We start from the raw sequence: 23,718 nt of genomic DNA on the forward strand, positions 1-23,718 counted from the left end.
AATAGTTTTTCTCCTGTAATTGAGGTCTAATCTTACTGCATTGTGGTCAGAAAAGATGCTTGGAATGATTTCTATTTTTTTGAATTTACCAAGGCTAGATTTATGGCCCAGGATGTGATCTATCCTGGAGAAGGTTCCATGTGCGCTTGAGAAAAAGGTGAAATTCATTGTTTTGGGAAGAAATGTCCTATAGATATCAATTAGGTCTAACTGGTCTATTGTATCGTTTAATGTTTGTGTTTCCTTGTTAATTTTCTGTTTAGTTGATCTATCCATAGATGAGAGTGGGGTATTAAAGTCTCCCACTATTATTGTGTTATTGTTAATTTCTCCTTTCATACTTGTTAGCATTTGTCTTACATATTGCGGCGCTCCCATGTTGGGTGCATATTTATTTATAATTGTTATATCTTCTTCTTGGATTGATCCTTTGATCATTATTTAGTGACCATCTTTGTCTCTTTTCACAGCCTTTGTTATAAAGTCTATTTTATCTGATATAAGTATTGCTACTCCTGCTTTATTTTGGTCCCTATTTGCATGAAAAATCTTTTTCCAGCCCTTCACTTTCAGTCTGTATGTGTCCCCTGTTTTGAGGTGGGTCTCTTGTAGACAACATATGTAGGGGTCTTGTTTTTGTATCCATTCAGGCAGTCTTTGTCTTTTGATTGGGGCATTCAACCCATTTACATTTAAGGTAATTACTGATAAGTATGATCCCATTGCCATTTATTGTTTTGGGTTCGAGTTTATACACTGTTTTTGTGTTTTCTGTCTAGAGAAAATCCTTTGGTATTTGTTGGAGAGCTGGTTTGGTGGTGCTGAATTCTCTCAGCTTTTGCTTGTCTGAGAAGCTTTTGATTTCTCCTTCATATTTGAATGAGATCCTTGCTGGGTACAATAATCTGGGCTGTAAGTTATTTTCTTTCATCACTTTAAGTATGTCTTGCCATTCCCTCCTGGCTTGAAGAGTTTCTATTGAAAGATCAGCTGTTATCCTAATGGGAATTCCCTTGTGTGTTATTTGTTGTTTTTCCCTTGCTGCTTTTAATATTTGTTCTTTGTGTTTGATCTTTGTTAATTTGATTAATATGTGTCTTGGGGTGTTTTGCCTTGGGTTTATCCTGTTTGGGACTCTCTGGGTTTCTTGGACTTGGGTGATTATTTCCTTCCCCATTTTAGGGAAGTTTTCAACTATTATCTCCTCAAGTATTTTCTCATGGTCTTTCTTTTTGTCTTCTTCTTCTGGGACCCCTATGATTCAAATGTTGTAGCGTTTAATATTGTCCTGGAGGTCTCTGAGATTGTCCTCATTTCTTTTAATTTGTTTTTCTTTTATCCTCTCTGATTCATTTATTTCTACCATTCTATCTTCTAATTCACTAATCCTATCTTCTGCCTCTGTTATTCTACTATTTGTTGCCTCCAGAATGTTTTTAATTTCATTTATTGCATTATTCATTTTATATCGACTCTCTTTTATTTCTTCTAGGTCCTTGTTAAACCTTCCTTGCATCTTCTCAATCTTTGTATCCAAGCTATTTATCTGTGTTTCCATTTTGATTTCAAGATTTTGGATCAATTTCACTATCATTATTCGGAATTCTTTATCAGGTAGATTCCCTATCTCTTCCTCTTTGGTTTGGTTTGGTGGGCATTTATCCTGTTCCTTTATCTGCTGGGTATTCCTCTGTCTCTTCATCTTGTTTAAATTGCTGAGTTTGGGGTGTCCTTTCTGTATTCTGGCAGTTTGTGGAGTTCTCTTTATTGTGGCCTTTCCTCGCTCTGTGTGGGTTTGTACAGGTGGCTTGTCAAGGTTTCTTGGTTAGGGAAGCTTGTGTCGGTGTTCTGGTGAGTGGAGCTGTATTTCTTCTCTCTCCTTTCGAAGACTTGGGTTGCTTTTCTGGGTGCCTGATGTCCTCTGCCGGCATTCAGAAGTTGTTTTGTGGAATTTACTCGGCGTTTAAATGTTCTTTTGATGAATTTGTGGGGGAGAAAGTGTTCTCCCCGTCCTACTCCTCCGCCATCTTAGCTCCTCCCCCATTTCTACAACTTTTAAGAGGAAATAAATCTAACAAATATCATCTCAATTCTAAAAAAATAATTTAGGAAGAATGTCACTCTGAAATATGATTTGTTTTAATGAAATGACAGCTAACATAGTGACTTTATCATCAGAAGGAAAGATTTTATCATCATGAGGAACAAGCTTTTAAAATGTTACATTTAAGTAAAGAATAACACTAATTATCTTTTATCAAAATAGCAAATATGACAATAATAATAATAAACCTAGATGGAGAGGGTAGCAAAGTGCTATCCTCAAAAGTTTTTGGAAAACAACGTATCAGTATGAATTATAAGATGTAAAAGTGTTCATTTTTTTGTTCAAATCGATTGCATACATTTGTTTTACTATGAAATGCCGCCTCAAAACTTAGCTATGTGAATCAACAAGCATTTTTTTTTTTTTTTTAACTGGGTAGCTCTGGCCATGCTTGTCTCACTCTGTGCAAATGCCTCAGTTCCTTTACCAGTAGCTCCAGGGGGCCGGGTTGCCATACTCTCCTCCAGGTGGTGCTAGTGGTAAAGAACACTTTGGCCAATGCAGGAGACATGAGAGATGCAGGTTTGATCCCTGGGTGGAAAAGATCCCCTAGAGGAGGGTATGGCAACCCACTCCAGTATCTTGCCTAGAGAATCCCATGGACTGGGAAGCCTGGCAGGCCACAGTCCATAGGCTCACAAAGAGATGGAGATGACAGAAGCCATTTGGCATGCTTGCACACCACTCAGTGATGGACTGACAATTGGCTAGAGAAACAGGGGCAAATGGGTTACATGTATCTCATGGATCAGCAACTGGTTTAATGGCAGCAAGGATTCTAAGAATCAGATGAGAAGCTGCAAGGCACCTTGAGACCTCAGTTTGGAACAGGAACAATGGTTACTTCTGCTTCATTTTATTGGCCAAGGTAAAGGAGAGATAAGAAAGCCTTCCTCAGTGATCAATGCAAAGAAACAGAGGAAAACAATAGAATAAGAAAGACTGGAGATCTCTTCAAGAAAATTAGAAACACCAAGGGAATATTTCATGCAAAGATGGGCACAATAAAGGACAGAAATGGTATGGGTCGAATAGAACCAGAAGATATTAAGAAGAGGTGGCAAGAATACACAGGAGAACTGTACCAAAAAGATCTTCATGACCCGGATAACCGCATTGGCATGATCACTCACCTAGAGCCAGACGTCCTAGAATGTGAAGTCAAGTAGGCCTTAGGAAACATCACTATCAACAAAGCTAGTGGAGGGGATGGAATTCCAGTTGAGCGATTTCAAATCCTAAAAGATGATGCTGTTATAGTGCTACACTCCATATGCAAGCAAGTTTGGAAAACACAGCAGTGGCCACAGGACTGGAAAAGGTCAGTTTTCATTCCAATCCCAAAGAAAGGCAATGCCAAAGAATGCTCAAACTTCCACAGAATTGCACTCATCTCACATGCTAGAAAAGTAAGGCAGAACATTCTCCAAGCCAGGCTTCAACAGTACATGAACCAAGAACTTCCAGATGTTCAAGCTGGATTTAGAAAAGGCAGAGGAACGAGAGATCAAATTGCCAACATCCACTGGATCATCAAGAAAGCAAGAGAGTTCCAGAAAAACAAGTACTTCTGCTTTATTGACTACACCAAAGCCTTTGACTGTGTGAATCATAACAAAATTGTGGAAGATTCTTCAAGAGATAGGAATACCAGATCACCTTACCTGCCTCCTGAGAAATCTGTACGCACGTTAAGAAGCAACAGTTAAAACCAGACATGGAACAACAGACCGGTTCCATATCAGGAAAGGAGTATGTCAAGGCTGTATATTGTCATTGTGCTTATTTAACTTCTATGCAGAGTACATCATGTGAAATGCCAGGCTGGATGAAGCACAAGCTGGAATCCAAGTTGCCGGCAGAAATATCAATAACCTCAGACATGCAGATGAGACCACCCTTTTAGCAGAAAGTTAAGAAGAACTAAACAGCCTCTTGATTTGACAAAGGAGGCAAGAATATACAATGGATTAAAGACAATCTCTTTAACAAGTGGTGCTGGGAAATCTGGTCAACCACTTGTAAAAGAATGAAACTGGACCACTTTCTAACACCATACACAAAAATAAACTCAAAATGGATTAAAGATCTAAACGTAAGACCAGAAACTATAAAACTCCTAGAGGAGAACATAGGCAAAACACTCTCCGACATACATCACAGCAGGATCCTCTATGACCCACCTCCCAGAATATTGGAAATAAAAGCAAAAATAAACAAATGGGACCTAATTAACCTTAAAAGCTTCTGCACATCAAAGGAAACTATTAGCAAGGTGAAAAGACAGCCTTCAGAATGGGAGAAAATAATAGCAAATGAAGCAACCGACAAACAACTAATCTCAAAAATATACAAGCAACTCCTACAGCTCAACTCCAGAAAAATAAACGACCCAATCAAAAAATGGGCCAAAGAACTAAATAGACATTTCTCCAAAGAAGACATACAGATGGCTAACAAACACATGAAAAGATGCTCAACATCACTCATTATCAGAGAAATGCAAATCAAAACCACTATGAGGTACCATTTCACACCAGTCAGAATGGCTGCGATCCAAAAGTCTACAAATTATAAATGCTGGAGAGGGTGTGGAGAAAAGGGAACCCTCTTACACTGTTGGTGGGAATGCAAACTAGTACAGCCACTATGGAGAACAGTGTGGAGATTCCTTAAAAAACTGGAAATAGAACTGCCTTATGATCCAGCAATCCCACTGCTAGGCATACACACTGAGGAAACCAGAAGGGAAAGAGACACGTGTACCCCAATGTTCATCGCAGCACTGTTTATAATAGCCAGGACATGGAAGCAACCTAGATGTCCATCAGCAGATGAATGGATAAGAAAGCTGTGGTACATATACACAATGGAGTATTACTCAGCCATTAAAAAGAATACATTTGAATCAGTTCTAATGAGGTGGATGAAACTGGAGCCTATTATACAGAGTGAAGTAAGCCAGAAGGAAAAACATAAATACAGTATACTAACGCATGTATATGGAATTTAGAAAGATGGTAACAATAACCCTGTGTACGAGACAGCAAAAGAGACACTGATGTATAGAACAGTCTTATGGACTCTGTGGGAGAGGGAGAGGGTGGGAAGATTTGGGAGAATGGCATTGAAACATGTAAAATATCATGTAGGAAACGAGTTGCCAGTCCAGGTTCGATGCACGATGCTGGATGCTTGGGGCTGGTGCACTGGACGGCCCAGAGGGATGGTATGGGGAGGGAGGAGGGAGGAGGGTTCGGGATGGGGAACACATGTATACCTGTGGTGGATTCATTATGATATTTGACAAAACTAATACAATTATGTAAAGTTTAAAAATAAAATAAAATTAGAAAAAAATAAAATAAAATAAAATAAAATAAAAATATTAAAAAAAAAAAACAAAGAGTGAGATTTCAACTTAGATAAAGTGCAATTTATCAATGTTTTAATAATAATTTGTGCTTTCATGTCTAACCTATGAAATCTTTACCAACTTCAGAGTAAGAAAGATTTTCTCCAACTCTTTATCTAGAAATTCTATATTATTTGCTTTTACATTTAGGTCTATGGGTCGTCAACTTTTCTCTATGGTGTCAAAATTTGCTCCTTTCCATCTGGTTATTAAGTTCTTTCAGGATCATTTGTTAGAAAGACCATCTTGTCTCCACTGAAATATGTTGGAGTCCATTTGTGAATTAATGATTTTGTTCTTTATTACCCATGAAAATGAAGTAAAAGTGAAGTCAAAAAAAAAAAAAAAAAGAAAGTGAAAGAGGAGAGTGAAAAAGTTGGCTTAAAACTCAACATTCAAAAAACTAAAATTATGGCATCCAGCCCCATCACTTCATGGCAAATAGATGGGGAAGCAATGGAAACAGTTAGAGACTTTATTTTGTTGGCCTCCAAATCACTGAAGATGGTGACTGCAGCCATGGAATTAAAAGACGCTTACTCCTTGGAAGAAAAGCTATGACCAACTAGACAGCATATTAAAAAGCAGAGACATTACTTTGCCGACAAAGGTCCATCTAGTCAGACCTATGGTTTTTCCAGTAGTCATGTATGGATGTGAGAGTTGGACCATAAATAAAACTGAGCGCTAAAGAACTGATGCTTTTGAACTGTGGTGTTGGAGAACACTCTTGAGAGTCTTTTGGACTGCAAGGAGATCAAACCAGTCAACCCTAAAGGAAATCAGTCCTGAATATTCATTGGAAGGACTGATGTTGAAGCTGAAACTCCAATACTTTGGCAACCTGATGCGAAGAAGTGACTCATTGGAAAAGACCCTGATTCTGGGAAAGATCGAAGGCAGGAGAAGATGGAGATGACAGAGCATGAGATGGTTGGATGGCATCACCAACTTGATGGACATCAGTTTGAGTTTGCTCAAGCTTGCTCACAACTGGGAGTTGGTTGTGGACAAGGAAGCCTGGCATGCTGCTGTCCATGGGGTCATAAAGAGTTGGACACGACTGAGCAACTGAAGTGAACTGAAGTCACAAGTTCTGATTCAAGTAGTGAGGGAACAGATTTTACTTCTTAGTGGAAGAAGCTGTAAAATAACCCTGCAGATTGCGTGGGTAAGGGAAGCATGGAGAGTTGTGGTCAGTTTTGTAAACTATCACATAGACTCTGACAATATCATCCAAGCAACTATCAAAAATATGGGGACTAGAGGCACTCTTTGTACAAAGATGTTTATTGAGGTAAAATTAGAGGAAACACTATTTCCAACTCTTTTGAAAAATTGTCATATACATTATGAAAATTTTTACTTTGTGGAATAATATGCTGATAGTATTAAAAATCTAAGGAATAGATACTTGTAAAGTTGAAAAACAAAGTAGACCTAAATGAAAGTAATATGATTACAGTTGCACTCAACACTGAAAATACATCAAACTGTGCATAGTAACATGTCTTTACTAGGTAAGACTATAGATCACTTTGTCATTTTGTCTATATTCCTGACTTACAATCTTCTCTTATTGAGTGCGTATAGCCTCCAGGATACGGGACACAAATTGATTACAAGAAAACATCCCCTCCACTATGTCTTTTAGAAGACATTTTAAAGATGATACATGGAGAGCAACATTACATTTTCGAGTGGGGGAGGGATTTTTTTTTAATTTCTTCCTCAAGGAAGAAGTGACCCATATGACTTGAAACACCAAATCCATTATGAAACTGAAGCAACCAGAGGGAGCACAGGTAGAGACATAGTGCATTATCGGTAGAAAGACAGAGACGTTCAGTAAACAAGAACCACAACATCCACTGAACATGTGAGCAAGACTTTATTGCTGTTAGCTGGTGCTCCAAGTTCTACTTTAAGGGAGTACATCAGTAAACACTAAGATATTTCTGTCATTGGTAACCTGGGACCTGAAGCCAAAGCACTCATTTGCCTAGTTCAAATTACACAAATGAGTACCAGAGAAAGGATCAGAGGAACAGAAAAGTAAACATTTAGCTACTCCAGCTAATAACTATAAAATTACATAGCGAGAATGGTATAAAAATATTTACATATACTTCATAACTTGTTGGAGATATATATATATGTGTGTGTGTGTGTGTGTGTGTGTGTGTGTGTGTGTATGTATATCTATATATATAGTACATAGAGACCATAATCACAATCACATTCAACAAGTTAGGGACTTTTTACGACAAAAGGCATCCCTATCCTAGTAAAGTTGAAGCTTCACTATTATATGTCCATTACAGTGCATAGTTGAACCCTGCTTGAGTATCTTTTTGCTTCCCTAATCTACACGTTTTTCATATGTTTAGGATGACTGTCTTCCAAGATTCCCTCTGGCATCAAAATTCTACGATTTGATGATTCTGCATTGAATTTGTTGTTATTCAGTAACTCAGTCCTGTCCGACTCTTTGTGAATCCATGCACTGCAGTACACCAGGCCTTCTTGTCCATTACCAACTCCCAGAGTTTACTCAAACTCATGTTCATTGGGTTGGTGATGCCATCCGAACACCTCATCCTCTGTCGTCCCCTTCTCCTCCCGCCTTCAATCTTTCCCAACCATCAGGGTCTTTTCAAATGAGTCAGTTCTTCCAATCAGGTGGCCAAACTACTGCAGTTTCAGCTTCAGCATCAATGCTTCCAATGAATATTCAGGACTGATTTCCTTTAGGACTGGTTTGATCTTCTTGCAGTCCAAGGGACTCTCAAGAATCTTCTCCAACATCACAGTTCAAAAGGATCAATTCTTCGGTGCTCAGCTTTCTTTATAGTTCAACCCTCACATCCATACATGACTACTGGAAAAACCATAGCCTTGACTGGACAGACCTTTGTCGGCAAAGTAGTGTATCTGCTTTTAATATGCTGTCTAGGTTACTCATAACTATCCTTTCAAGGAGCAAACATCTTTTAACTTCATGGCTGCAGTCACCATCTGCAGTGATTTGGAGCCAAAAAAAAAAAAAAAAATTAAAGTGTCTCACTGTTTCCACTGCTTCCCCACCTATTTGCCATGAAGTGATGGGACCAGATGCCATGATCTTTGTTTTCTGAATATTGAGCTTTAAGCCAACTTTTTCACTCTCCTCTTTCACTTTCATCAGGAGGCTCTCTAGTTCTTCACTTTCTGTCATAAGGGTGGTTTCATCTGCATATATGAGGTTACTGATATTTCTCTCAGCAATCTTGATTCCAGCTTGTGCTTACTCCAGCCCAGCATTTCTCATGATGTACTCTGCATAGAAGTTAAATAAGCAGGGTGACAGTTTACAGCCTTGATGTACTCCTTTCATGATTTGGAACCAGTCTGTTGTTCCATGTCCAGTTCTAACTGTTGCTACTTGACCTGCATACAGATTTCTTAAGAGGCAGGTCAGGTAGTCTGGTATTCCTATCTCTTGAAGAATTTTCCATAGTTTGTGGTGATCCACACAGTCAAAGGCTTTGGCACAGTCAATAAAGCAGAAGTAGATGTTTTTCTGGAACTCTTTTGATTTTTCAATGATCCAGCAGATGTTGGCAATTTGATCTCTGGTTCCTCTGCCTTTTCTAAAATCAGCTTGAATATCTGGAAATTCATGGTTCGTGTACTGTTGAATTCTGACTTGGAGAATTTTGAACATTATTTTACTAGCGTGTGAGATGAGTACAATTGTGTGGTAGTTTGAGCATTCTTTGGCATTGCCCTTCTTTGGATTGGAATGAAAACTGACCTTGCCCAGTCCTGTGGCCACTGCTGTGTTTTCCAAATTTGCTGGCATATTGAGTGCAGCACTTTCACAGCATCATCTTTTAGGATTTGAAATAGCTCAACTGAAATCCCATCACCTTCACTAGCTTTGTTTGTAGTGATGCTTCCTAAGACCCACTTGACTTCACTTTCTAGGATGTCTGGCTCTAGGTAAGTGATCACACCATCATGATTACCTTAGTCATGAAGATCTTTTTTGTACAGTTCTTCTGTGTATTCTTGCCACTTCTTAATATCTTCTGCTTCTGTTTCATTCAGTTCAGTTCATTTGCTCAGTCGTGTCCGACTCTTTGCGACCCCATGAATTGCAGCTCGCCTGGCCTCCCTGTCCATCACCAGCTCCCGGAGTTCACTCAGACTCACGTCCAGCGAGTCAGTGATGCCATCCAACCATCTCATCCTCCATTGTCCCCTTCTCCTCCTGCCCTTAATCCCGCCCAGCACCAGAGTCTTTTCCAATGAGTCAACTCTTTGTATGAGGTGGCCAAAGTACTGGAGTTTCAGCTTTAGCATCATTCCTTCCAAAGAAATCCCAGGGCTGATCTCCTTCAGAATGGATTGGTTGGATCTCCTTGCAGTCCAAGGGACTCTCAAGAGTCTTCTCCAACACCATAGTTTAAAAGCATCAATTCTTTGGCGCTCAGCTTTCTTCACAGTCCAACTCTCACATCCATACATGACCACTGGAAAAACCATAGCCTTGACTAGATGGACCTTTGTTGGCAAAGTAATGTCTCTGCTTTTGAATATGCTGTCTAGGTTGGTCATAACTTTCCTTCCAAGGAGTAAGTGTCTTTTAATTTCATGGCTGCAGTCACCATCTGAAGTGATTTGGGAGCCCAAAAAATAAAGTCTGACACTGTTTCCACTGTTTCCCCATCTATTTCCCATGAAGTGTTGGGACCAGATGCCATAATCTTTGTTTTCTGAATGTTGAGTTTTAAGCCAACTTTTTCACTCTCTTCTTTCACCTTCATCCAGAGGCTTTTTAGTTCCGCTTCACTTTCTGCCATAAGGGTGGAGTCATCTGCATATCTGAGGTTATTGATATTTCTCCCAGCATTCTTGATTCCAGCTTGTGTTTCTTCCAGTCCAGCGTTTCTCATGATGTACTCTGCATAGAAGTTAAATAAGCAGGGTGACATTATACAGCCTTGATATACTCCTTTTCCTATTTGGAACCAGTCTGTTGTTCCATGTCCAGTTCTAACTGTTGCTTCCTGACCTGAATACAAATTTCTCAAGAGGAGGTCAGGTGGTCTGGTATTCCTATCTCTTTCAGAATTTTCCACAGTTTATTGCAATCCACACAGTCAAATGCTTTGGCATAGTCAGTAAAGCAGAAATAGATGTCCAGGTATGACCTAAATCAAATCCCTTATGATTATACAGTGGAAGTGAGAAATAGATTTAAGGGACTAGATCTGATAGATAGAGTGCCTGGTGACATTGTACAGGAGACAGGGATCAAGACCATCCCCATGGAAAAGAAATGCAAAAAAGCAAAATGGCTGCCTGAGGAGGCCTTACAAATAGCTGTGAAAAGAAGAGAAGTGAAAAGTAAAGGCGAAAAGGAAAGATATAAGCATCTGAATGCAGAGTTCCAAAGAATAGCAAGAAGAGATAAGAAAGCCTTCCTCAGCAATCAATGCAAAGAAATAGAGGAAAACAGCAGGATGGGAAAGACTGCTTCTGTTAGGTTCATACAATTTCTGTCCTGTATTGCATCCATCTTTGCATGAAATGTTCCCTTGGTATCTCTAATTTTCTTGAAGAGATCTCTAGTCTCTTCCATTCTATTGTTTTCCTCTATTTCTTTGCACTGATCACTGAGGAAAGTTTTCCTATCTCTCCTTGCTATTCTTTGGAACTCTTCATTCAAATGGGTATATCTTTTCTTTAGTTCTTTGCTTTTCACTTCTCTTCTTTTCACAGCTATTTGTAAGGCCTCCTCAGACAGCCATTTTGCTTTTTTGCATTTCTTTTTCTTAGGGATGGTCTTGATCCCTGTCTCTTGTACAATGTCACAAACCTCCGTCCATAGTTCATCAGGCACTCTGTCTATCAGATCTAGTCCCTTAAATCTATTCCTGATTTCCACTGTATAGTCATAAGGGATGTGATTTATGTCATACCTGAAAAGTCTAATGGTTTTCCCCACTTTCTTCAATTTGTCTGAATTTGGCAATAAGGAGTTCATGATCTGAGCCAGAGTCAGCTCCCGGTCTTGTTTTTGCTGACTGTATAGAGCTTTTCCACCTTTGCCTACAAAGAATAGAATCAATCTGATTTCGGTGTTGACCATCTGGTGACATCCATGCGTAGAGTCTCTTCTTGTGTCTTTGGAAGAGGGTGTTTGCTATGACCAGTGCATTCTCTTGGCAAAACTCTATTAGCCTTTGCCCTGCTTTATTCTGTACTCCAAGGCCAAATTTGCCTGTTACTCCAGGTGTCTCTTGCCTTCCTACTTTTGCATTCCACTCCTCTATAATTTGTTAAGAATATTAGAATCATACTGCTCTGTTGGTTAAGGCAACAATAGGAAAGTAATATACATAGTGCCAAAACATAATACAATTGTGGGTTACTGGAGTATATACATTTCTTCAATCTTTCTGCCTACATTTTCTGTCTAGGCTTTTGGAATGGACTGAACCAAATTTTGAAATCACATAGAGAAATAGTTCCTCCAAAGGCAATGTATTAGAAAGAGTTGTTTACATTTTATCACCCTGAGTGTATTTTATTTCTCAGGAATAAAAAACACTTGAGGAAGAGTGATAGAATAATAATAAAACTCTTTAGAATTCCAAGATCCATAAAATAAACTAAAAACCTTCTCAGGAAATGAACATAGCTAAGAGCAACAGTACTTAACAATATACACCATGATGGACAAAGGAGACATTGTAAAATATAAAAAAAAATAAACTAAAACAAGCAAAGAAGAGAAAGGAGAACACTGTTTCCATTTCAACTTTTTGTTTTGATCATATCCACTCATAATTATTTATTTTTATGAGACAGACCTTTATAAACAGACATTTTATCAAATAGATGAAACATCTTTATATGTTGAACTTTTTAAAAGATTTTTATTTAGTTAACCTGGTAAATTATGATATTTCTAAATGAAAATTTGACCAATTCATTTTTATACCACTTGAAATAAACAAGACTGAAATACTGACTTTTTCTTATAGCAACAATTTTTGTGATTGTTTTATATCTTCCAAGGAGGAATATTTTACTAGCTATGAAATGCTTACTTAAGAAGAAAACTAACATAATCTTAAAAAAAAAAAAAAGTGTTTAGAAGAACACCAAATTTAAAGTTTATCAATCAGGTAAAGAACAAAATATGAGTAGGAAAAAAATCTTAAAATTTATTTGGTAAATTTTAATCATCACTCTATCCTACTAGTTATATAGGATTTAAAGAAGAGTAAAACTACACTTTGATAATACAGCAGAAATACAACAAAGGCATTTGTAAAAGTTTAAGCTCAATGTCTAATCTTCACCACAAAATATCTAATTCAAAACCCTGCATATTTAAGAACATAATTATTTTTCTCACCAAACCCTTTTTTTAAATTATTATTTTAAAATTTTTTCTTATAAGCTATGAGTTAGTATATTAGGTTTCCAAATAGCTGCTAAAATCAGAAGCAGTGCTAAAATGTTCAATTCCCTTTAGTCTTTAAAATATATTGTACTTCTTACTTTTAATAGCAACCTACAAAATTTTCAATTCTTAGTTAATATGATTACATGTAAATTAAGCTGTGATCATACAATTTATGTTAACAGTTTACACCTCTTATGTATTTCATACATCACAGCACAAATATGTTTACATTATCATTTAATCAATTCAGAACTAAAAACATATGCTGCCCTATTGATACGTCAGATAGTATGACTAGTAAAAACATTCTTAAGTGTTTTATCATAAGCCAAAATTCAACTTGGCCTATAATGGAAATTTTAATCTGTAATCTGCCTTGGAATATTGAAACATTGTATTCTATTTATAGGATTGGCCAAAAATTTCATCTGGATTTTTCTGTAAGATTTTATGAAAAAATTGAAACAAACTTTTTGGCTAACCCAGTCATTTCCATACAAATTGGTCTTCTTACTTTATGTATGTTTACATCAAGCCCAGGTGAAGGAAAGAACATGTGAAAGAGAAGGATAATAACAAAGGTGAGAGGAGGGTCTGATCGCTGAAAATCTTTGACATCATCTGCAATAAGTGTGTGTATGTTCCTACAGGCATTAGGAAGGCATTGAAAGGTTTTATGTAGGGGAATAGCATGACATATTTGTTTCACTTACAGTAAGAAAGTATTAGAGAATTATACTCATTGAAAAATAGGGTTTTCCTAGTGATTCAATGGTAAAGAATCCACCTGCCAATGCAGGAGACTGAGGTTTCATCCCTGGGTTGGGAAGAGCCCCTGGAGAAGGAAATGGCAACCCACTCCAGTATTCTTGCCTGGGAAATTTAATGGACAGAGGAGTCTGGTGGGCCAAGAAGTCCATGGGGTCGCAAAGAGTCAGACATGATTCAGCAACTAAACAACAGCATAGTATAACATATTTAAAATCTAGTAAACTCACTCTGGAAGCAATAAGGGTGGTAGAATAATAAAGAAAAGAAGAATGATCTTCATATGAGGAAAAAGGTTATCTGAGGTATGAGGAAATTTTAAACTATGACACCAGTAAGTAAGCTTAAAAGGATTACAGATTCATTCTGGGAGTTATGAGAGAAATGGACAATTCACTCTTTCTGACTTAATGGCTAGTTGGAAATGCTCACTGACATAAAAAGTACAAAAGTCAGAAGTAATGTCGGGGTGATGGGTGGAGACAAAGAGTTCAGTTTGGCAAAACAATTGCCTATGCCTGTAAGTAGTCAGCTAGAAGTGTCCTGTAAATTGAAACTTAGTAGTATAGAAGCTGAAGATAGAAACATAGATTTTGTGATTACAGATGATCAGTCATCCCATTAGAAAGAAGGATGATGGTTAGGATGGTTGTATAATTGAGAACATATCAAAAACAATAGCCTGAATGACAGAAATTTTTGGAGAGTGGGAAAAAAGACTCCAACAGAAGAATCTGAGAATAAATAGTTAGAAAGATCAGAAGAGAAATGGGACAGAGTGACATTTTATAAACCAAGGAAGAAGGAAGTGTCCAGAGGAGAAAAGTGGTGAGTAATATCAAATACGGAGATGTCAGTATGATGAGGATTTAATGGAATTCATTGAATCAATTCTCCTTATTTTAATAACATAAAGGCTTCTGCTATTTTAAGTCTCTTACCAGTTATTCAAGCAGAAATAATTTTATTTGTTTCAAAGAATAGTAGCATTTTATCCCCATTGTAAAGTCCATTTTGACTAATCATTATGCTCTTTCTCCAGCTTTTTGACAATCTTTAGCAGAAACAGAGATCCTGGGCAGTTTTTTTAGTATATATACACAAAATAAAAGCAAATGTAAACAAATGCATTTGGATATGTATAAACAAAATATTTACTTTTCACATATTAGGCATTCATAGAATATCCAAATGTGCTTTATGACCTTGCTTCTCTTACAATTTTTTTTCTCTAGTTAGAGATGCTTACATGACCATCTTACCCATCTCCTGAGAAACCTGTATGCGAGTCAAGAAGCAACAGTTAGAATCCTGTATAGAACAACTGATTGGTTCTAAATTGAAAAAGGAATACAACAGGGCTATCTGCTGTCACCCTGTTTGTTTAATCTATATGCTGAGCACATCATGAGAAATGAAATGCCATGCTGGATGAATTACAAGCTGGAATCATGGCAGGTGGGAGAAACTTCAACAACCTCAGATATGTGGATCATAGCACTCTAATGGCAGAAAGCAAAGAGGATCTAACAGCCCCTTGATGAGGGTGAAGGAGGAGAGTGAAAGAGCTGGCTTAAACTAAATATTAAAAGAAACTAAAGTCATGGCATCTCTGGCCCCATTACTTTCATGGCAAATGGAGGGGGAAAAGGTGGAAGCCTTGACAGATTTCCTCTTCTTGGGCTCTAAAATCCCTGTGGATGATGACTGCAACCATGAAATCAGACGACAATTGCTTCTTGGCAGGAAAGCAATGACAAACCCATACAGTGTGTTGAAAAGCAGAGACATTACTCTGGCAACAATGGTCCATACAGTCAAAGCTGTGATCTTCCCAATGGTCACATACAGTTGTGAGAGCTGGACTGTAAAGGAGGCAGAGCACCAAAGAATTGATGCCTTCAAACTGTGGTACTGGAGAAGACTCCTGAGAATCCTTTGGACAGCAAGGAGGTCAAACCAGTCAATCTTAAGGGAAATCAATCCTGAATACTAGTTGGAAGGACTGATGCTGAAACTGAAACTCTAGTATTTTGGTCATCTGATACGAAGAGCTGACTCACTGGAAAAGTCTCAGATGCTGGGAAAGATTGAGGGCAGAAGGAGAAGAGGGTGTCAGAGGATTAGATGGCTGGATGGCATTACCAATGCAATGGACATTAACTTGGGGAGACTTTGGGAGATGGTGAAGGACAGGGAGGCCTGGCGTGCTGCAGTCCACATGGTCCCAAAGAGTCAGATATGACTGACTGAACAACAACAACCTAAGCATCAGCAATGAGGGAAAGGCACAGGACAACTGTGGTGAAGCCTTCCATAGGCTCTCTGAGACTCCTCCAGGTGAATTGACATGGAAGTAAAGTGACCAGTCTTAACACTGGGAATTAAAAACAGAAGCCCAGCAGTAAAGGCAGGAGCAGAAAGAGAGGCTATAAAGAAGATGGGAAACAGGTCACTGAGTTCATGCTAGTCAGAGACAGAAATGCCAGGTAGAGAAAACACTAAGGCTCAGGGCAAGTTGGAGAAGGAGTCAGAATGCCTAATATATTTCTGAGAAGATGTCATTTCTAGGTAAAAATTCTTATAAGCATCTCATTTCTACTTTTAGGTAACTTGATGAATCTGTTCTTTTTAACCAAACCTTAAAAATAAAAGCTTAAAAAGAATTTTAAGCTCAGGAAAGAGAAAAAAAACAACTGAACAAACAAAATAATAGAGGAAAACTTTCTGGAAAATGTAATATTTGAACTAAGCTGGCCCATCAGACAAGTGGGTTGTGCCAATACATCTGTCTTTCAGTTCAGAGAATGACAGTCTTGAAATCAGGTCTGAGGTCTCCAATGAACAGTATTTTGCATTTATGACCTTGAGAAATATTTCTACATTGAATAAAGAATATGGAAGCATGAGAAATTGCCACCAAAAGTCCACTTCACTCCAAAACAGCTCAACATAAAAATGTGCGATTTGATTACAAAGACAACTTAAGAAACCGCTAACAAAGGTGTCTCTCTGTATTTCTTCAGTTCTGGAGTTAATCAACCATTTTTATATAAGCCCTAACATCTATCTGAATTTTATTGTAAGAAACATTTTATTCCCCTGAACACCAAAGAATAATTACAATAGCCTCCAAATCTTTTAAAACATGTATTTTACTAATATATTCTTGTATCCCAGATTTTAAGACCAACCAAATAAAAGTGAAACCTTAGCCTTACTATGTTAACTTAATTTCTTGAATTCCATGCTTCTTGTTCATATGCAACTACTGAAAAGATTTCAAAAGTTAAGCAAATGAACTTCATATATGGGAATACTCATAGCGATACTATTTCAAGTTCTTGATTGGTGATGGTGTTCCTATTGGCAGCAATGAAAATATCTCACAATATACAAAAGTGTCTTACTCTTCCTCATGATTCCTTGGCCAACAGTCTCATCCCCAAATATCACGGCATAGAGGAGAAGTGGTGTTGGCTTAATTTAGATTTGATTTATGTACTACATCATCAGGAACAGACAAACCTGCATAATAAACAGCATATGTTGGCCTCGACCAAGCATGTGGATTCTGTAATATTAAAAGCAAATATTCAAGTGACAAAATTAATATTAATGTGTTTTGCAAAATCAAAGTCAGGAGCTACTTTTGGAGGAGCTGAATAATTACAGACCCTGCTGTAGGCCAAATCTCACTTCTTACACATAATAAAAGAGACCAGGTGATCCCCAGTATTGAAGCCCACAGGTCAAGTACTCAAAACTAAGTTTCTTTTATTCCTCATATAGAAAGTTTCTCTGTGAGAAAAATACTTTATAAAAATGGCAATTATAGTTTTTGACAAGAAAAATGGAATTATCTAGAAGATAACCACCACCATTGCACAATTCTCCCAAGTCATATTCACAGTTATTCTGTGTTCTAGTTGCTCCACTTCATTTTGGAATCCTCAACTACAAAGATCATAATAAGCAATAAAGGGAAGAAATTCCTTTAAGGATAAGGGGCAGGGCAATTGATTTCCATCTTGCTCTAAACTTTGCTATTGGAGATACATCTATAATCACTAAAAACTCATACAATTAAACAGTGAATGTTTAAAAATTATTCGATAAGAATCCCAGGAGGCCAGTTTCCCTGAAACCCCATATTCTGATCCCACTTTTGATTTCTGGAATGACATTTCCCCATATATTCTTATACCATAGGTGTACTTTTACATATTTACTGCCCCTCTTCTTGAGTCTGTCCTTCTGTTTCTCATTGTGTCCACTCTGACAAATGATAGTTGTCAAGGCTCCACTCTCCTCACAGATGGAACATGGAAGTGTTTTCACTTTGAATTACACAACTCCTTTCTACACAGGCTTGCAGCCAAGCTGCTTAGAACCAAGTGTTCCACTGTCGATATTTCTCTGAAACAGTCAGAAATAAATCTGTCCATTTCATATTAATGTGTCCTCATATCTTTAAATTTCAGAACGAATTGCCTTGGGGTTCTGTTGTTTTATCTGAGAATTTTCCAAACATATATCGCAGCTTTCCCTATCATTAAACTTCAAATCTCAGTGAGTCAAATCTCATCTCAGTGAGTCCAAATTCTATATATCTGCCCTTGTCATGTAAGCATGAAGGATAGAAAAGAAGCAAACTGAGAAAGTACTGAAAGGCTTCTATGTTTAGTTGTTTATAAAGAAATGAAAAAGAGGTCACTAGCCTAAAAGGCATTGTTATTTTTATTTTTTATTTATTTTTTTAAATTTTATTTTATTTTAAACTTTACAATATTGTTATTTTTAATCATCCCATAATAGTGAGCAATTTTTTTTTCAAATGTGATTTTCTCAAGATTCTAAAAATCTGAAACATGTCTGCTGCCTGAGGTTCAGTGTCAAAAGTCACTATTGAAAACGTTGCCACTCATTTTTTAAAATAACATATTTTCTCAAATATTAAAAAAGTGCTTTCTTTAAAATAATTCCTAAGAATAAAGAAAAACATGGAGAAATAAAGATAGACTATGATCTTTTACCCAGACATACCTATTCTCAATTTCTCATGTACTTTTACAATATGTATATGTGCATGCACATGTATTGTCAAAAGATTGAGGGCATAGTAAAATTTTATTTGAGGGAAAATTGATTGGAATTGAGCAGCATCCAATCTAGTAGCTAAGGAAAGAATGCTGAGGAGCTGTACAAAATGAAAGACAAAAAGACGAGGGAATGAGGAAGTTATATCAGGCAAAAAAGCAAGTTGTTTATTGTAAAGTTACTTTCCTTTGCAGGATGGCAGGAGTCTATCAGCCAAAGCAAAACACTGATTAAGCAATCCCTGATCCACTGGTTTAAGATTCCATTTCTAGGAAAGCAAAACTGTAATTAGTTTGGGGTGGAAGGTTTAGCAAACACAAATGTTGTATGTATGTTACAGAAAAAAGATCATATAGTTGCATAACCAACTTTTTACACCTGCCAGCAAACATATCATGAGACTTTCTCACCACTAATAAGTGCATCTTTACATCATGTCTAATGGCTACACACTATTCCATTGTATGCCTGTTACACAACTTTTAAATCGGCGATTAGGATGTTTCTAACTTGTCCCTATTGAAGACAATGTCTTAATGATTATAATTGAAAATATATCTTGGTACAAAAATCTCAATGTCTCCTTAAGATAAATTTTTAGAAATTAAGTTGCTGAGTCAAACTGCAAGCATATTTTAAAATCTGACCCATGGTGTCCAGGTGCCTTCCAAACTGCAGTAGATGGATACGGTGTCTTGCCCTACCTTTCATTAATTTTTCAGAGGCAACACAGGTACTTTCTAAGTCCTAGGACACGTGCTGGTATAAGACAAGGGGCTATGGAAGGAATAAAACATGGTTCCAGCCAAGTTCTCCCAGAGCTTATAGCTTAGTTAATGGGATATAAACATAATTTAAATGCAATGTTATATTTGACAGAGTTTGAGCAGTAATGTTTAATCCTCCTTAATCAAAGAGGATAAATAACATGCATTAAACATGAGCTGGGTGCTTTTGCCTATTACCTCATCTTCTACTACAAACATTATGAGATGGGTCTTCTTATCTTCATTCTATTAACACACAGAAAAAATCTAAGACCCAGAGAACGTAAGCAATTTTTAATAGTTTGACTGCTCTAGTCTCAGCTCCATAATCCGCTAGGTTTGTGATTCTAGATTTGTGAACGTCTCTAAGATTTGCTTTTCTTTTTCTGCAACGTGAGAATAAAATGAAGTTCAAGACTGTAAAGGACTGAATTAAATGTGAATTATTGGAATATGTTTAGCACAGTGCTTCCTTGGTGGCTCAGATGCTAAGGAATCTGCCTGCAATGCAGGAGACCCAGGTTCGATATCTGGGTTGGGAAGATCCCCTGGAGAAGGAAATGGCAACTCATTCCAGTATTCTTGCCTAGAGAATCCCATGGACAGAGAAGCCTGGCAGGCTACAGTCCATGTGGTCACAAAGAATCAGACACGACTGAGTAACTAACACACACTTTAGCACATAGCAATCATTGGATAGGTATCATTAATATCACCACTGCCTCTACTAAGTATCTGTATCACAGAAGAGTGAGAATGGCCACTCTGCTTATAATCCTTTTCTTAATCAGAAATATTTCTTCAGTGTTCAACCTAAATCTCCTCAGCACCCTTCAGTGACACCTGGCAACATAAAAAATAAATAAATAAAATAATATTAAGTAATTGAAATATCTCCAAGATATTCTTCCCACTTATAATTTGCTGGTTCTTTAATTATTTTTATGAAAACTCTGCTGCCTCTTAAGGATGTATCACAGTCCTGCACTTGGTTTTGAACATGTGAAGGTGTTATTATAAATTCAGTTTCTAAAACAATTTAAAATACATTTAAAAAAAATATTCTAGCAGCAGGAGCAATTACCTCATGGCATTATCTAAAAGCAGGAAGAACAGACTGCAGGTGATTCAAATAAGTTACAGGTGTAGAATTCCAAGGTAAGAAAACATCTTTGAACTACTTCCATGTTAGCATTTCTCATTTATGTAAGATACATAAAAATTCATAAGTGATATACTCTGAGCCTCTCAAGTAATCTATTAAACCAGATCATCTTTTCCATTAATTGTTCCAGAAACTACTCACAGTCAAAGGCATAACTGGCATTTGATTCTCTTATTTGAATTTTTATAGTGTTTCTAAATAGAAGTCAGCAAGTTACTTTTGCTTATTTCTGTTAAACAGAAAGATTTCATTGAGAGAGACACAGAGAGAAAAGTTTTTATCTGTCTTTATGCTTCTAATATTCATTTTAATCAGTTAACAGGCTCTATTTGGGTTTTAGAGCATGAATAAAATAACCCTCCAAGTGAAACTATCTCAAGCATTTCACCAAAAACACAGAGATGTTCTTCATTAAACATGTAAAGATGCAGATGAATTATCTGCCTAAAAATGCTCAAGTAAGCAGCAATGATGAATGTAAAAAGGGTTAATATCAGTATCTTGAAAATTTACTGTACTAAGAATCTGCCTGCTTTGCTCTTTATCATTTACCTAAAATTAGCTCCACAGGGTGTTTCTTTAGTAAATTCACTAATTATTGATATCAGTTGCTTTAATTTCAAGTTTTAGGGTAACAAGTACTGGTGGAATATTTGTCCCAAATTCCAATATAATTTTGCTTTTGTTTTCAGTGACTTAAAAACTGTGGATCACTAAGCCTTAATTATTACTATAGCAAAGAAATTCATTTAAATCATCTCAACAAAGGATTACTCTTAATGCAATATTATTACACTGAGAATTTGTGGGATGTCATGAAAAGGAAAAAAGCATTCCACCATACTAGGAAATATATACACAGGACTTACAATTAATGTAATTCATGTAATAAAAAATAATGCTTTCATCTGTTACAAAAATCTTTATTAGCATGGATATTGGATTTATAAAGCCATTAATAAATTCAAATTGCTAAACAGCAATACAAACCTACTCCTAAAAATGAATGATACTCACTTTTCTTTTTCCTACTTGAAGTATGCTTTAGAAAGTCTCTCTGGCCAGAAGAGAACCATATTATCCAATTGTAGTGAACATTTTTTTCTTATAAATGGAACATCAACCTTGCATATGCAGTGTCAAAGAATTTACTAGTGCCTGCATTTGAAGGCCAGAGAGCTTCAACTCAATTAAAAAAAAGAAAGATTTGTTTTCTCTAAGTGTCATATACCCCTTCAATGACTTCAAAGTCAGACCCATTTCCAGTCCTCTAAGACATAAAATGCAGTACTCATGTCAAGTGAATTTTCTAGTGGGTTATTTATTTCCATCTGTCTTACATTTATGGGCGGGTCGAGTACAAGATCTGAGCCTGCTTGAGAGGGAGATGAAAGACAGACTACTCTAAAGAAAGCGTCAACATTAAACAAGAAAATAAGAGTCAACATAAGCAAATTAAACTAAAAAGCTTGGGGGGATGGCTACCTTTTAGGCAATTTCATGTGCAAATCTTAATTTGCAAGTATGGAAATTTAGCCATCTCCACTATATACAATATAGTTAGAAATAATCATTTATGTAAACAAAACTGATGGATGTGTATTTCCTAAGTAGCATGATGCAGTTCTATCTGTTGAAATCTTCTTAGTTCCTATAACACTGTTTCAGTTTCCCAAGTTCTCGTTCAATGATATACTATCCATTTTTAGCACTCTAATTTACCTTTCCTATGAAATTTCATTTTTCATTAAGGTTTATGAACCTTATTTTCTGCCAATAATTAAAAGCAGAAAAATAAATATTCTGGTGTGTGTTGGACAGAGGTTCTTGACTTATCGCACATTAAACCGTGCCTAATTTATGCTAGTGTTAACTGCAGATTTACAGTCTTTGAACTTTTTAAATAAGTCAATGCTTTATTTCTCTAATGTAAACACTGTTGTTTGTTCAGATTTCTATAAAATATTTAACAAGTTACTCTGATGTCCTCAGGTAAAAGTAACTTAAAAATGAGACCAGCCTAATTGAATCAGATACTTTGTAGCTTTCTGTGCTAAGTGCCTTGTGCTAAGTCGATGTAGTCCTTTTTGACTCTTTGCGAGCCCGTGGACTGTAGCCCTCCAGGCCCTCTGTCCATGGGATTTTCCAGGCAAAAATGCTGGAATGGGTTGCCATTCCCTTTTCAATGGGATGTGCCCAACCCAAGATTGAACTGACATCTCTTTATGTCTCCTGCATTGCAGGTGGGTTCTTTACCAATAGAGCCACCTGGGAATTTTAAGGAGTTTTCTTCCTGTCCCTGCTGCTGCTGCTAAGTCGCTTCAGTCGTGTCCGACTCTGTGCAACCCCATAGATGGCAGCCCACCAGGCTCTACTGTCCTTGAGATTCTCCAGGCAAGAACACTGGAGTGGGTTGCCATTTCCTTCTCCAATGCATGAAAGTGAAAAGTGAAAGGGAAGTCGCTAAGTTGTGTCCGACTCTTCGAGACCCCATGGACTGCAGCCCACCAGGCTCCTCAGTCCATGGGACTTTCCAGGCAAGAGTACTGGAGTGGGGTGCCATTGCCTCCATAATTATAGATAAAAACCAATGTTATTTACCAGAAAGAAAATACATACAACTTTAATCAGTCTTTTGAGATGGTCAAAATGTTAAAATGTGATTAGAATCAGATAATTTACCTCTCGGAACAATTTTGGGGGCATGAGAGTCAGTTTTAGGAGAGCAGAATTTGCAAACAGGACTTCTCAGCATTCTCCAGAGGAGACCACCAGGCTCCTCTGTCCCGGAATTTCCCAGGCAAGAATACTGGAGTGAGTTGCCATTTCCTCCTCCAGAGCATCTTCCTGACCTAGGTAGATGCCTATAGTAGATAGTCTTTATTGTGAGCAGCTTTGGTTTCTTATTTAAGTGGTTCCCTACAATGTTTA

Source organism: Bos indicus, chromosome 1 (genome assembly GCF_029378745.1).
Source record: "Bos indicus isolate NIAB-ARS_2022 breed Sahiwal x Tharparkar chromosome 1, NIAB-ARS_B.indTharparkar_mat_pri_1.0, whole genome shotgun sequence".
NCBI lineage: Eukaryota > Metazoa > Chordata > Mammalia > Artiodactyla > Bovidae > Bos > Bos indicus.